This window comes from Salmo salar, chromosome ssa04 (genome assembly GCF_905237065.1).
Source record: "Salmo salar chromosome ssa04, Ssal_v3.1, whole genome shotgun sequence".
Lineage (NCBI taxonomy): Eukaryota > Metazoa > Chordata > Actinopteri > Salmoniformes > Salmonidae > Salmo > Salmo salar.
In genome coordinates, this window is record NC_059445.1 from 52,805,830 (window position 1) to 52,820,632 (window position 14,803).

The following is a 14,803-nucleotide window of genomic DNA, read 5'->3' on the forward strand; positions in this document are numbered from 1 at the left end:
TCCTATGGTTTGGATAGGGCTTTTACATAACATTCAAAGTGTTGTTGCAGTATGGAGTGTGTATAAATGTATGGAAATAATGGAATGAAGAATGGAAGCTCTGTTCAGTCAAATTAATACAGTACTGCACAATGCTATGTAGGCCTATTACTATAATAATCAAAGTTAGATCATTATGATGGTCAAAGGTAAAAAATAAAGTCAATATAAAAATAAAAAACCGTTATGGAGGGAGAGTCGCTCTGAATGGGAGTCAAGTTAGATGACTGAATGTAATGTAAATGTTGAGCGGCTTCACTGCAGGGAGATTGTATGTTTAAATATTCACAAAAAAAAATCTAAACATCTGACCATATATGCTATATAACACTAGAGGGAGCCAGCAGAATTGCCTTTACTGGCATCTCAGTCTAGAGGCAGCCAACAAAGAGACTGATAGGGAGCCTACTGGCACCTAAACAGGTTGTTGAGGTGCCAGTAGTTGAGGTGTCAGAGATTGTTACAGTTGGGGTATCTTAATTTGATCACTCTGTTGTCACCACGATGTTTTCTGAGCTTCAGGAAATTCAAATGAGCCTCGTGATTTACATAAACCCAGTGAAAACCTGCAGTTTTCTTTCTCTCTCTCTCAATCGAACGCTAAAGTACCAGACATAATAAATGTCCTACTATTGTAGGTCCTACTACTGCGACATTCAAATGTACAAAAAATGTATCTGAAATGCAGCAATACACATTAACAACCATCATTTTATGTAGCTTAATAACACACAGTGGTGTGAAGTAACTTAAGTAAAAAATACTTTGAAGTAGTACTTCGTTTTTTGGGGGTGTCTGTATTTCACTTTACTATTTATATTTTTGACAGCCTTTACTTTTACTCCACCACACGCCCCCCCAAAAAATGTTTACTTCTTACTTCCATACATTTTCCCTAGCACCCAAAAGTAGGCCTACAAGTTACTTTTTGAATGTTCAGAAAGGACAGTAAAATGGTCTAATTCACACATCTATCAGTATAACGTGTTGTCATCCCTACTACCTCTTATCTGGCAGACTCAGTAAACACAAATATTGTGTTTGTAAATGATGTCTGAGTGTTGAAGTGTGCCCCTGCTGTCCATAAATACAATTGTAAAAAACTTTTAAACAATTGGCCGTTTGGTTTGCTTAATATAAGGAATTTGATGTATAGCATTTATTTTTACTTTTTACTTTTTCCACCACTGTACTTAACTACATTTAAAACCAGAGTACATTTATAACCAGATATTTTTCGACTTTTACTCAAGTTGTCACGTCCTGACCAGCAGAGGGAGTAATTGTATTAGTTTTGGTCAGGACGTGGCAGAGGTTTTGTGTTGTGTGTAGGTTGGACTCTCAATTGGAGGCAGGTGTTTCTAGTTGCCTCTGATTGGGAGTCCTATAAACAGGTGTGTGTTTTTCTTTGTGTTTGTGGGTAGTTGTTTTTGCACCACGTTTTATTAGCCTGCAAAACTGTTCCTGTCGTGTTGCTGTATTTTCTTGTTTTTCCGTGGTCAACGTCCTTTAATAAATATGTTGTTGAACACGCAACCCGCTGCGCCTTGGTCCATTCCTGACGACAGATGTGACACAAGTAGTATTTTACTGGGTGACTTTCACTTCCAGGTGCTGCCACCAGGCTGGGGCCAGAAAGGTCAAAGGTCAGCGTGCTGTGTGTCAACGCTGCTCCGAGGCCCTGCACCGTGTCTACCAGTTCTGCTGGGCCTGTGGGAGGGAGTGGCCTCAGTCAGGAGGAACCCTGGAGGGCCAAGGGAGCCATTCCTTCTGCCCTTTGCCAGGCTGTGCCCTCAGGGCTGCCCTCCTCTCCCCAGAGGTCATAGCTGATCCCTACAGTTCAGCCAAGGGATGCCCCTTCTTCAGGGCCTGTCCTGGCTGTAAGGCCCTCCTCACTCACACCGGAAAGGGATGCCCCAATATCGTCTGTCCACACTGCCATAAAGTGTTCTGCTTCCGCTGCTTGAAGGGCTATTTTGATGATTTTTTGGAGTCCCATTTACAATGCACTGTGGTGGGTAACAGTCAGTCTCTCCGAGAGTTGGGAATGTAGAGGCTATGGCACATGGTCTTTGGAACATTAATTAATGCCTCATTCATTATCACTTGCCTCATTCATTATCATATTGATTGTAATTACTCCTGGAAATATTACACAAATTATATTGTACAAAGACAGTAAATTGCTATGCTTCATTATTGTCAATTTTTCCTCAGTTGTCTACATGCTATTCAAGTAAAATATTAATAAATCCATAAATTATAATTTGTGTTCTGAGACCAGTCATGAGTTTCTGAATATCAGGGTGGAGGAGATTAACATGTTTTTGTGGCCTATTATGGGTTCAGCAATCATATCACAGACAGTTTATAATCAGGTGGCCATTTATAAACACTCCTCCCATCCACAGATGGTGGAACCTCCATTCCAGTCTTATTACACCTGACTAGTGTTCTGAGAATGGTCATATTTTTGGCCTCTGACATGTCTATATACAGCCATGTTATAACTCAATCATACATAACTGACACCTGGTGGTGACCCTTATAATGGCCTACATGTCAAAAATGTTATGAAATGATTTGCATTTTAATGAGGGAAATAAGTATTTGACCCCCTCTCAATCAGAAAGATTTCTGGCTTCCAGGTGTCTTTTATACAGGTAACGAGCTGAGATTAGGAGCACACTCTTAAAGGGAGTGCTCCTAACCGCAGCTTGTTACCTGTAAAAATGACACCTGTCCACAGAAGCAATCAATCAATCAGATTCCAAACTCTCCACCATGGCCAAGACCAAAGAGCTCTCCAAGGATGTCAGAGACAAGATTGTAGACCTACACAAGGTTGGAATGGGCTACAAGACCATCGCCAAGCAGCTTGGTGAGAAGGTGACAACATTTGGTGCGATTATTCGCAAATGGAAGAAACACAAAAGAACTATCAATATCCCTCGGCCTGGGGCTCCATGCAAGATCTCACCTCGTGGAGTTGCAATGATCATGAGAACGGTGAGGAATCAGCCCAGAACTACACGGGAGGATCTTGTCAATGATCTCAAGGCAGCTGGGACCATAGTCACCAAGAAAACAATTGGTAACACACTACGCCGTGAAGGACTGAAATCCTGCCGCGCCCGCAAGGTCCCCCTGCTCAAGAATACATCTACATGCCCGTCTGAAGTTTGCCAATGAACATCTGAATGACTCAGAGGACAACTGGTGAAAGTGTTGTGGTCAGATGAGACCAAAATGGAGCTCTGACATCAACTCAACTCACCGTGTTTGGAGGAGGAGGAATGCTGCCTATGACCCCAAGAACACCATCTCCACCGTCAAACATGGAGGTGGAAACATTATGCTTCGGGGGTGTTTTTCTGCTAAGGGGACAGGACAACTTCACCGCATCAAAGGGACGATGTAACGGGGCCATGTGCCGTCAAATCTTGGGTGAGAACCTCCTTCCCTCAGCCAGGGCATTGAAAATGGGTCGTGGATGGGTATTCCAGCATGACAATGACCCAAAACACACGGCCAAGGTAACAAAGGAGTGGCTCAAGAAGAAGCACATTAAGGTCCTGGAGTGGCCTAGCCAGTCTCCAGACCTTAATCCCATAGAAAATCTGTGGAGGGAGCTGAAGGTTCGAGTTGCCAAACGTCAGCCTTGAAACCTTAATGACTTGGAGGAGATCTGCAAAGAGGAGTGGGACAAAATCCCTCCTGAGATGTGTGCAAACCTGGTGGCCAACTACAAGAAACGTCTGACCTCTGTCATTGCCAACAAGGGTTTTGCCACCAAGTACTAAGTCATGTTTTGCAGAGGGGTCAAATACTTATTTCCCTCATTAAAATGCAAATCATTTCATAACATTTTTGACATGTGTTTTTCTGGATTTTTGTTGTTGTTATTCTGTCTCTCACTGTTCAAATAAACCTACTATTAAAATTATAGACTGATCATTTCTTTGTAAGTGGGCAAACATACAAAATCAGCAGGGGATCAAATACTTTTTCCCCCACTGTATGTTCCAAGTCAACCAGCGTGTTTTTCCCGTGCTCCTGCCTTTTCTATTCTGTTTTACTAGTCCTCCCGGTTTTGACTCTTGTCTGTACCCGCTTGCCTGACCATTCTGCCTGCCCAGACCTCGAGCCTGCCTGCCACACTGTACCTCCTGGACTCTGAACTGGTTTTGACCTTTAGCCTGTCCACGAGCATTCTCTTGCCTACCCCTTTTGAATGTAATAAATATCAAAGACTCAAACCATCTGCCTCCCGTGTCTGCATCTGGGTCTCGCCTTGTGCCCTTATAGGTACATACTTATATTGCAATGTACAGCCTTACCTATGAATCTTGGGTCCATGAAATAGGGTATCAGCATACTCAGTGTCAGATTACAATTGTAAAGAGTTTACACAAATATTAGTGTGCTCTTATTGTGGGACTTTAACTTTCACCTCACAATTCAGTCTATTGTGCGCAATGTTCAGCCTTATTTATGGATCTTCGGTCCATGAAATGGAGTTCTCAGTGACACTCACAGAGCACAACTGTGAAGAGTTTTCACAAATATTAGCATCATAGCTCTTATTGCACGACTCTGAAACCACTGAAATTAGCAACATTAAGCTCATAAGTCAACCTATGTGTAATAAACATTCATATTGCAATGTACTGCCTGATGCCCCATTTCATGGACCCAAGATCCATAGGTAAGGCTGTACATTGCAATATGAATGTCCAAATCGCACAATAGGCTGACTAGTGAGGTGATTTCCCACAGTTAAAGTCCCGCAATAAAAGCTGTAAATATCATTGCGGTAAAGTGAGTAGACACTCGCAAAAAGCAGTCAAGTCATCCGCGCTTCAGTCTCCTCCTGAATTTTGGTACCCGAATACACAACACTTTACGATATCACGGGTTTTCTGGTAGGGAAGCTCAGTTGGATGCACTCTCATGCACAGATAAAGATAATAGCTACAACTCATTCAAGCAAACAGTTTGAAGCACACTTATTATATTTTTTCACAATAAAAATGATACCAAATCGCTTCTTTCATTTTCGCACCTTATCAAAAATAACTTTATCACGGGTAGAGTGAGGCTGCAGAATCCTAAAGCGGGTGCTGTTAAGCAAATATGAAATTGTGAAAGCAAGATGTGTTTAGTCATGACACACAGTTGAAGTCAGAAGTTTACATACACCTTAGCCAAATACATTTAAACTCAGGTTTTCACAATTCCTGACATTTAATCCTAGTAAAAATTCCCTGTCTTAGGTCAGTTAGGATCACCACTTTATTTTAAGAATGTGAAATGTCAGAATAATAGTAGAGAGAATGACTTATTTCAGCTTTTATTTCTTTTATCACATTCCCAGTGGGTCAGAAGTTTACATACACTCAATTAGTATTTGGTAGCATTGCCTTTAAATTGTTTAACTTGGGTCAAACGTTTCAGATAGCCTTCCACAAGCTTCCCACAATAAGTTGGGTGAATTTTGGCCCATTCCTCCTGACAGAGCTGGTGTAACCGAGTCAGGTTTGTCGACCTCCTTGCTCGCACATGCTTTTTCAGTTCTGCCCACAAATGTTCTACAGGATGAGGTCAGGGCTTTGTCATGGCCACTCCAATGCCTTGACTTTGTTGTCTTTAAGCCATTTTGCCACAACTTTGGAAGTATGCTTGGGGTCATTGTCCATTTGGAAGACCCATTTGCAACCAAGCTTTAACTTCATGACTGATGTCTTGAGATGTTGCTTCAATATATCCACATAATTGTCCTCCTCATGATGCCATCTATTTTGTGAAGTGCACCAGTCCCTCCTGCAGCAAAGCACCCCCACAACATGATGCTTCCACCCTGTGCTTCACGGTTGGGATGGTGTTCTTCGGCTTGCAAGCCTCCCCCTTTTTCCTCCAAACATAACAATGGTCATTATGGCCAAACAGTTCTATTTTTGTTTCATCAGACCAGAGGACATTTCTCCAAAAAGTACGATCTTTGTCCCCATGTGCAGTTGCAAACCGTAGTCTGGATTTTTCATGGCGGTTTTGGAGCAGTGGGTTCTTCCTTGTTGAGCGGCCTTTCAGGTTATGTCAATATAGGACTCGTATTACTGTGGATATAGATACTTTTGTACCTGTTTCCTCCAGCATCTTCACAAGGTCCTTTGCTGTTGTTCTGGGATTGATTTTCGCACCAAAGTACGTTCATCTCTAGGAGACAGAACGTGTCTCCTTCCTGAGCGGTATGACGGCTGCGTGGTCCCATGATGTTTATACTTGCGTACTATTGTTTGTACAGATGAACGTGGTACCTTCAGGCGTTTGGAAATTGCTCCCAAGGATGAACCAGACTTGTGGAGGTCTACAATTTTTTTCTGAGATATTTGCTGATTTATTTTGATTTTCCCATGATGTAAAGTGAAGAGGTACTGAGTTTGAAGGTAGGCCTTGAAATACATTCACAGGTACACCTCCAATTGATTCAAATGATGTCAATTAGCCTATCAGAAGCTTCTAAAGCCATGACATCGTTTTGTGGAATTTTCCAAGCTGTTTAAAGGCACAGTCAATTTAGTGTATGTAAACTTCTGCCCCACTGGAATTGTGATACAGTGAATTATAAGCGAAATAATCTGTCTGTAAACAATTGTTGGAAAATTAACTTGTCATGCACAAAGTAGATGTCCTAACTGACTTGCCAAAACTATAGTTTGTTAACAAGACATTTGTGGAGTGGTTGAAAAACAAGTTTTAATGACTCCAACCTAAGTGTATGTCAACTTCTGACTTCAACTGTACCATCACAGTATAGAGACAGACATAGTACACAGACACAGTACACAGACACCCATCTTCACAGCCAGATCTAAGTGAGCTTGATAGGTTTTCCTTTGTTTTTATTTGTATATCATGAAAGAGATATATTTTTTTAAAGTGATGAATAACAAAATTTAACTTGGCCTATCCGCACATTCTTTATCATTTTAATAATAATTTTGTAAAATTTGTTATATTACAGTGACCTTTGATGACCCCATGTCAAAAGAAATCCCATAGCTTTTTATCTATGCTGGTTGTTAGCTTGCAAAACTGATATGTGTATAATTGTAGTCTACCAGTGCCCATCTAGTGACCTCTTTGCACACCTGTTCCAGGTGTTGTAAAAAAAAAAATGACGACCTGTGACATTAACATTACATCAAATTGTTAATATATCTCTATGCTGTTTGGCTGTAATGCCACATAGCACACCATTTTGACACAAATGTAAACAACCTTGCAGACAATCTCAGTAGGTTTAACAGCTATTGTTGTTGCAGTTGGCACAATATCTTTAATGTGTGACGCAGATGGACCTCGGGAGGATGGAGCTGCAGGAGATAGCTACTGTGCTAGCGGTTTCACCATCTCAAGTGGCAAGAGTGGCAGTTCAATATTGGTCTCATTATGTTATTACAGTTCACATGTGTCCACTGTCCCACCTTCTTAGGTAATTGTCTGAGGTTTGGAGGGTGGGTGCTCCATATGTTAAGCAGCCAAGGTAACTATAGTGTATAGCCATGTTTTGGGGATAAATTCTTTAGAATGTAATGTAAATATCAATACAATTCCAATCTACAAAATGAATAGAAATTCAATAGGAGAAAAAAAAAACATTGAAATCCTATAGGATCCTATAGTATTTCAATTCAAGGATCCAATTAGAATCCAATTCGAATCCAATAGAAAAATCATACCAGATTTTGGAATGGAAGCAGCCCTATTGGACTCCCATGGGATTGTAATCTATATGATTTATAGACAATAATCTAATAGAGACAGTCTTTTTTAGTGTGCAGGAGTCTGGTGTAGCGGTCTAAGCTCCTGACTCTATTAGAATCCAAAAGAAAATCCTATCAGATTTTGGAACCAGTCCCACTTGACTCCTATAATCATATAGGATAGTTTCCAAAATCTGCTAGGATTTTCTTTTGGATTCTAAGACGATTTTTTTTTTTTTAATCCTGTAGGATTTCTGGACTCGGGCAGAATATTATCCACAAAACATGAAGTGCTATATACATATCAGTTATGCAAGCTAACAACCAGCATAGATAACAAGCACGTTTACTAGCTAGCTAGCTAACAAGATTATCTAGCTAACTAGCTAGCTCACAAGACTAGCCAAGTTAGCTGCTTTATTCCTTGCATGTGATTGGTTGTGGTCTTGGGTTCGGCACCCAGCCTGGAAGACAGGGCTGTCTGTCAGGCATCATTCAGGGCTTAAATGTCCCACGAGTGCATAGTGATCAACGCAGCCACAGGGCTACTTGATGAAGTGCATCTGAATGAAGGATGCATGGTACTTTTGATTATCTCTTAATCTCCACAAAGAGACCTGTCTTATTCGCGCACATCTCAGTGAACTAATCGATTGCGGAGGACGAGACTAATTCATTGCGGAGGCCTTCGGGATGGCACAGTCCAGGAAGAAGGAGTGTGGCTGGACAATGCACTTCTCTCTCCAGAATGCGCCTTCTCCCGCTAATTTGTGCACTTTCATTGTTTCATAACTTCATTGTGTGAATTGTTTGCGTTTGATTGTTAGTGTCTATCAATTCCCCATTACATAGGCCTATATCACCAGTAGTTCATTTACCATTAATTTCTATCATTTCTAATCTACAATGTTTGTTTGGTTATGGTAATGTCTGTTAATGCATTCAATATATTATTATTCTAGATTTTACCGTTCTCATTGTCGGACTGGACATGTTTGCAGAGCGCACAATCTATGCTACACTTGTGATAAACACGTTTTGGTTTAATTCCATTTACGAGTTTTGTCAATTTAGTCATTGCCTTTTGTTTGGAGCCTCCTGTCAATGTGGAGTAAGGATGCGCACCTGATTATGCTTAGAAGTAGGCCTATAGGCTGCCTGGTTTGCATGCAAATATAGGCATATAAATGTTCCCATTTGGGGATCTGATGGTATTTCTTATTGGCTTAATGCACAACCACTAATGAGCTCTGGAGCTTGTGAAAGTAATGTTTTCTTCACCTCAAACAGCAAGCAAACAAAGTCTGTTTTTACATCCATTGAGAATGACAATAATTCCTCAATGTATTTGAAAAATCTTTCCAGCTCTTTCCCTTTCGATAACCACTCAGTATGAAAGGGAAAAATGTCATGCTCTGATCCAGTGGAAACATCATAAAATAGGCCTACCTGATTACTTCTTATCCCTTGAACAAATAGCCTACAGCTTTGTCTGTCCCAGGGTCCCAATGCTGCAAGCAGCTTTAGGCTGGACCCAAGTTAATAGTTGATATGTTTTAAGTTCGTTGCAGACAGTCCATGCATAGCCAATGTGATATTTATTTTTATCATGATATTTTCTACCTGCAGGTTGAAATGTTTTTATTTGTTGGCTTTATAGGCTATTTTTACAAACTGTAGTTGGCAATGGCAGTAGAAGTAACTTTTTAGGTTTGTATCATTTTCATTTAGATTTGGACAAAATTTTAAATAACCATATGACAATGATTTTGAGATACAAAGACATTATTATAAATGAAATGAATCTTTTCCACGAAAATGTGTATATGAAACCATAACTGGCACACATATTGGTAGAAATGGTAAGATAAATTGGCATTCCACATGAGAAAGTTTACCGACTCCTTGTGTAGCCTATTACCGTCAACTTCAGGAGAGTAATGGCAGAATCTACAAAAGCCAGTAGGAGCGGGAGGAGAATGGTCGGGACAGCTTCAGTTCTCCCTCTTCTTGTTATCTTGATCTCTGGATCCCTCTTGAGTCATTTGTGTGTAATTTAATCAAACAGTGAGCTTAAAGCATCAGACAAGCTCAATAGTTTATTTTATTAACACTCATAGGGTATTGTCTATATATGGAAATATAGACGTTTAACATTTTCGACCAATCAATTGGTTGAAAGAACAGATGAAGCGCTGATGGCTTGACTGCTTTTTGCGAGTGTCGGCTCACTTGACCGCAATGTAAATATCACAGTAGCCACTAGCCAGTAAGCAAAAACTATTTAACAATCCAAGCAACTTTTCTTCTAAAACATAGCCATTACAAGGTTGAATAATGCAACAAACCATATTACACTCTTGAATAATGCCAATATTCACAAGCATGTGCAGATAATTAAAGGGTTTATTTTCTCCTCCGTACACATTAGCTGACAATACACAGCTAACTCCTGCTAGTCAAGCAGTCAAGCAAAGAAACATAAAAAATACAGTTGAGATTTAAAGGTACGGTGACAATTTCAGAATGTTACAGGCTGTTATTACAATTTCAGGTAAAAACTCAATAAAACAAGTCCGAAAAATAAGGAAAATATATGTACATGTGCAATTTGTACTGTAAGAGTTTTGGCTCAACAATACAATTCTGTTTACACTGTCCTGCTTAGAGGGGGGCAACTGTCAGGCGAGTGTCGTGCGCTACTTCCGGAGGTAGTGGTTGAAACGTGACAAGTTTGCAAGTTTACATTGCAGTAATATGTGTAGCCGAGGGTATTTTTGCCCAAAGTCTACTAATTGTGAAGTCCCTCTTAGTTTGTTTCACAAAGCCTATATTTATGGAGTGAGACCAGGCAGCTGGCTGACCCACTTGATTTCAGCAGCCTGCTCCACTCTGCTCTGCCCTGAAACACTCATCTGGATTTATGCAACAGGCAGGCCCCTGGAAGTCCTGGCTGTATTCACTTTATGGCCACCTTAATACAGATCCACTGGTTCTGCCCATTAAATCTTGCTGGGAATCAGTATCGACCTCTGATTTACTCTTAACCTTACAAAGAAGTACTGAATCTTTAGATGCCAATTGTGTCCCGATGGTGCCTTGAACATGAATGTAGGTCCCCAGACCCTCATAGTGACCCTTTAACAGTTAAACAATTTCCCTGTAGTTCTACTCCAACATTGCATGTCAGTATATAATTGCATTGTTACTTAACTGTATAATGTTAAACCTACATAATGAATTACGCAAACTCACTCAAACAATCACATGTAGTTTTAGCCTGCTTATTCGTTGTCGAGTCATTCCTCATAACCTACAGATGCCGTATCTTAATTTGATCATCCTTTTTTGCAGGAATTTTCCTGCAGCAGGAAATGCAAACTTGCAGTGTATTCAAGCGTTAAAAAAGCTTCTAAAGTTTGTAATTTGATTTGTCCTAACTAAAAATGCCTCAACCCCTACAAAAAATGTCCATTCATTATAATCCACATAATAATTCACATTTCTTGTTGCTGCAAGATTTTTTGTTCCCCTGTAGCAACTGACTTAATTTAAGATCCTACATCTGTACAGATTAATACTGGAACCAGAATAGCTCCTATTACTTCATTAAGATCTTTGATGGAGTCACCCGATCGATATTAGCTGGTGGCAGTGAAGTCAGACGCAGGAGAGCAGAACTTGGTAATAGCCGGAGCAGTTTAATTTCAAAATCCAACGGCATACAGAAATAACGAGCATGGGTACAAAACCCGACACGCACCAGTAAACATGTGCACAAGCAGTTACAACAAACAATTCCACACAAAGACATGGGGGGAACAGAGGGTTAAATACACAACGCTTAATGAGGGAAATGAGAACCAGGTGTGTAGGAAAACAAGACAAAACAAATGGAAAATGAAAAGTGGATCGACGATGGCTAGAAGACCGGTGACGCCGATCGCCGAACGCCGCCCGAACAAGGAGAGGAACCGACTTCGGTGGAAGTCGTGACAGATATGAGGGGGGATGGGTGATGGGGGCTGTCTGCCGTGTACCTAAGCTGCTTTCATGTTCCCTCCTTCTACAGGTCTGCTTAATAGCAGCCATTTGATTAATTCAATTTGACTTAAAGCTTAGAGAAGAGGAGAGAAGACAAAAAGAGAAGGCAGTCCAAGACAGATCATCCAAGGATTTTTGTAACCAAACCCATTGTCAATTGACCATGCCTTTGCCTACTACCGCTCATCAGCCTTTTACGGTTCTCTGATTTTAAAGAGCATTGCCTTCCAATGTCACTTTGCACTATTTGTTACTGCTTCACTTTATGATGTAGATGGATGTGTGTAGATTGTAGATGGATGTGTGTTGAGTGCATTGGTACTCTCATTGCCCTCGATGATCTGACTTTACAGTGCTATTACTAGACTGTATGAAGACCAAATTACACTTTGACCAGAGGCTCATCATGTGTCAAAAGAGTGTGTTCTCTCCTTACCCTTCGGTCCTGGGTGGTCTCTCTGTGGTAGCTAAAGCGAAAGGGTCAGTGTCAGGGCTTTGCTATCTATGGAAGGCTTTATCCCTAAGTGTAACCTTGCTTTGAGGAGATCTCGGTCAGTGCTGTCAGCCTGTCTCACATACTGCTAAGAGGCTTGCAGGTAGCGGCCCAGTTTAGCAGGACCCCATCGGACTAATCTTATTAGGTCAACTGGACTCTATCAATCGCAAGATAGAAGAGCACACAGTCATACAGACCATGTGGTTAGCACATGACACGTGACACTTGTGATCATACAATCAGAAAGCTGTATGAGAGCATTCTCATGATATGTGTGTGTACGTGTATGTGTGCGTGTGAGATTTTTCTCTCTAAGAAGCAGTCAATCACAGTCCAATAAACAGTGCCATTCACCCCACCCCTCTGGTTTTTCCAGGAAATCCAGCTGTATAGCAGGCCATTTCCAGGTATCCATGTACCTACCATGTACATTGCTGCATCTGTGGACTGGCCTGTGTCAAAAAAATACAACATATTTTTAGCCCACTATGGGGGACGGACCATCACACTTGGCAAAAACTGTTTGAATCAACATTTTTTTCCATGTAATTTCAACCCTAATTGGATTTGAAAACGAATCAACGTCAGGAATTTCATATCATTTTCACCCAACTTTTTACCTAAATCCAATGACATGGTGATTTTTTATTTTTTTCACGTTGAATTCATGACAACTCAATGAAATGTAAATCCAAACTAGACGTTGAACTGACATCTGTGCCCAGTGGGATATGTCTGTTGTCACGACTTCCGCCGAAGTCGGCTCCTCTCCTTGTTCGGGCGGCGTTCAGCGGTCGACGTCACCGGCTTTCTAGCCATCGCCGCTCCATTTTTCATGTATCCATTTGTTTTGTCTTGTTCCCTGCACACCTGGTTTTCATTCCCCAATCAATTCATATGTATTTATTCCTCTGTTCCCCATCATGTCTTTGTGTAGGATTGTTTGTGTTACGTGTATTTTGAGATTGTGGATATTGTTACGCGCATTATTTTTTGTCTATGCTCTGTGTTTTGGGCACATTTTATGTTATTTTTGTGCTGTCTTTGGACTGGAATAAAAAGTTGCCTGTTCACTACACTCTGCTCTCCTGCACCTGACTTCACCTCCGATACACACTCCTAAAATCTGTTTACTGATAGCTTTATCACTGTCACCTCCTTGAACTTTGTCCTCTATATATAATGGCATCTTATGAGAGGGTTCTCACAAAACATCCTCTCGTTCTAAATACCACTTAAACAATACTAAAGCCCTCTACCTGTACCTTGCATACAAGCTGTTTTTCTTCCCTAAAGCCCCCCACTCATCCCCAGTTGTCTCCTCTCTCTGCCATTATGTGTGGAGCATCTGTAACCACCTGTAAATGGCACTCAGACATCATATGAACAATAGATTAAATAAACAATGAATAAAACAAATAGCAAACTGTGTGATAGTGTAACAAAAGGATGCAATCAAGATCTTAAAGTAATTGATTTGGTGTGATGACAAAGGAAGCTATACTTATCCATTTCAGGAAGTGAAATCCCCTTCGCCATGTCTCACAGCCAATCCAATGGAACGGTTGTTAGGCGGTCGGGCGGAGCTAAAGAACAGGGGAGTGAACAAGGAGGGACACCAAACCAATCAAAGCCCATCAGAGATTCTTAATTGGGAAAAGTCTGTCCTCTCCTCGACTCCTCCGTCCTCCTTTCCTCTCCTCCAGTGAACCGGAAACTGATAAGTGGTTGCCATATGTAGGAGAGTGTCAACCAAAAAATTCACTGGTGGAGGATGCTCAGGTGTATCCTACCGCGGAAGAGTTTTGAAATCCATGCACCCCCTTTGAAATAGCTGTTTTTAAAAAAAAGAAATACGCTACTTTTCTATTTATCAATAAAACGTCTAGCATAACTATACATTTCTTTACACGTATATTTTGGGATTCCACCTCAGTAAATGTAATTTGCCCGATGACGCGCTAGTGGTGAAGTAGTCTCATTTCATACAAGCGCATTTGTTTCTACATTTCCTCTCCTCGCCTCTTCTCCCCGATTACTTTTTACCTTTTTCAAAAGGAGGCAAGGAGCGGACGGAGGAGACGATGCAAGGAATCGAGGAAATCCAATTGAGATTCTCCCCATGAGATTTGTTTTAGCATGCAATGTCTGTGTCCCTTTTCCTTCTCACCACCTGATCAGTCTAACCACTAATGGGTATGTCCAGGTTTACGTTGGGTTATGGCAGCAGTCTGCACTGTTCGTCATAATGACGAAGACATATGTAGCATAATCCAAAACACATGTAAGCATGCAAGCTTTCCACAGCTGTACACAGGGCATCTAACAGCTTTCTGCTCTGGCACGTTTAGTTCTAGTTGTTTTTCGGTTTGACACTGCCTCCTTGAATAAAACTTGTTTTGTTACTCTGGCCTTGGTGGAAGCCACATTATTACCTTTGAGTTCTAAGTTCTTGTAA